Source organism: Apodemus sylvaticus, chromosome 4, assembly GCF_947179515.1.
Source record: "Apodemus sylvaticus chromosome 4, mApoSyl1.1, whole genome shotgun sequence".
Lineage (NCBI taxonomy): Eukaryota > Metazoa > Chordata > Mammalia > Rodentia > Muridae > Apodemus > Apodemus sylvaticus.
This window is the reverse complement of record NC_067475.1, coordinates 31,000,963-31,003,107: the sequence shown is the minus strand read 5'-3', so window position 1 is coordinate 31,003,107 and position 2,145 is coordinate 31,000,963. Positions and strand designations below refer to the sequence as shown.

Sequence of the window (2,145 nt, the reverse complement as noted above, 5' to 3'; positions counted from 1 at the left end):
CAAGAGCGGCTAGATGTTTGGGGCAGGAACATCCCGAGTTTTTGTTTTGTTTTGTGTTTCCTGAGACAGAGCCTCATTATAAACCCTGGGTGGACCTGAACCCTCCCCCCTGCCCTCTGCCTACTGCCTCTCAGGTGATGAGATTGCAAATTCATACTACCACATCCAGTAGGAACTTTTCCTGTTGCTCTCTAACAGATGCCTGGGACACTCAATCTGTTCCACCTCTTCCTTACACAATTCTATAACACTTGGTTGTACCCTCGCTCTACTGAAACAGCTCTCATGGGGCAGGTCCACGGAAAGCCTCTGACTCTGGAATTTTGTCCTCTGTAGTGTTTGGTCATTTGAATACTACTTCCCTGTTGACAATATTGATGTCATCTCTCATTAAGGTCTTCCCTGATGACTTCTGATGAGGTCACTCATAACTATTTAAGTTCTTAACATACTTTCTAAAGAGTGCATATTAAAAAAAAAAAAAGAACAAACCCTCCATTCTTTCAACTCCGATGAATAATGTTTTTATCTGAATATTTTAATTCCATATCATAGAATATTTATATTGCCTTACAGGGTTTAAGTCATCTTTTCTTTCTCTTCATTTTTTGGTTGGCATTACTGAGGTTTATTGGAGCATCCTAATACAGACGCTGGGTCTTGCCCATGGTCCTCTTGAAGTACAAAGCCCAGACATTTTGCCAGTTTTTCTTGAGCAAGGACATCAAGAAATTGACAGCCAGATGGATGTTGTGAACCAGCTCATCATCGGTCATTTGCACGCGGCTGACAGCAACAGCCAAACACAGCACCTTCTTCCTCTGGAATTTGGTTGTAGATTTCACCTCATCCACTTTGGCCACCATGTTTTCATTGTGTGTCAGCAGGGAGGGGAACTTGCCAGCCTTGTTTAAGCCTGGCCCTAGGAAACGTGGCATCTGCTTGATCAGAGACTCAGAGGCCAAAAAGGCATCATATAAAATGGCGGCCTTGACCAACTTCTTGTTCTTATTAAGCTTACGGGCCTCGATGTCCATGTGGGGGATAGTCACGGCCTTGGCTTCGTCACAGGGCTGCTGGTGCTCCAGGGCACACACTGGGAACTTGGGGCGAGGGGTGGACTTAAGCCTGACAGTGCGGGTTAAGCGTTTGTCCTTCTGAGGGTCGTAGTTTTTCAGGCTGATCTGCAGCTCCACTGTCCCAGGAAACTTGCAGCGCTTGCACTGGTTCCAGTGCAGGACTTCCGGTACAGCCTGCCTCCTACAGGGTGTCGCATGAGACTTTGCTGTTCATGGCTGGCGGCTGCCGCAGAAACTGGAAAAGAAGCTTAAGTCATCTTTTCATCACTATAATGAAATAATCAAGGCTTATGAATAAAAGTGCTTTATTAGTTCAAAGTTTCGGAGGTTCAAGGGGATGGTTTTGACTGGCCACAAATTACTTTTATATCACCGTGCCCGCTGGATGTATTCTTAAATATTTATTTTCTGAAAAAGTTTTTATAGTTTTAAATTTATTTTATGTAAACAGGTGTGTTCCCTATATGTATGTCCGCGCACCATGTACATGCGGTTCACAGAGGCCAGAAGAGGGTGCTGGATCCCCTGAGACTGGATGGTTGTGAGTGGCATGTGGGTGCTGGGAACTGAACCGGATTCCTCCGGGAAAGTCGTCAGTGCTATAAATGGTTGAGCCACTCTCTAGTGCTTAGTTTTTGAAATTAAAATATAATTTCCCCCATTTTGTTCCCTTCTCTTTCTTGTTTCCAATCTGTCCTAATCTGTCTTTGATCTTTCTGAAAGTCATGACCTCTTTTTCCTTAATTGTGAGGGCATACTTTCTATTGACCTAAGACTTTAAAACCTCATCTCTTAAAAAGTTTCAAATACCACACAGGGGCCAGACCTAGAACCCAGCATCTTTGGGGGAAAACCTACCCTTAATCCATAACAAATATTACTAAGGATGATGTTGAAATCTCTAAATTCTATCTAGAATGGTTGTATTCATTTTCACTCCCGTGAAAAATGAATAAGTGCTCCTTTCTCCCACATCATCTCCAACATTTAAGTCTGATTTGTTGACAGCCGTTTTGACTGAGGTGGGGCAGTATCTCAAAGTAGTTTTAATGTACATTTCTTTGAT

The 2,145-nt window shown here is 43.3% G+C and overlaps 1 pseudogene; it reads right to left on the bottom strand.

The window, feature by feature from the left end:
* Positions 1-641: 641 nt before the first annotated feature.
* On the bottom strand, positions 642-1,293 carry LOC127682086 (60S ribosomal protein L10a-like; annotated as a pseudogene).
* Between the last annotated feature and the right edge of the window lie 852 nt (positions 1,294-2,145).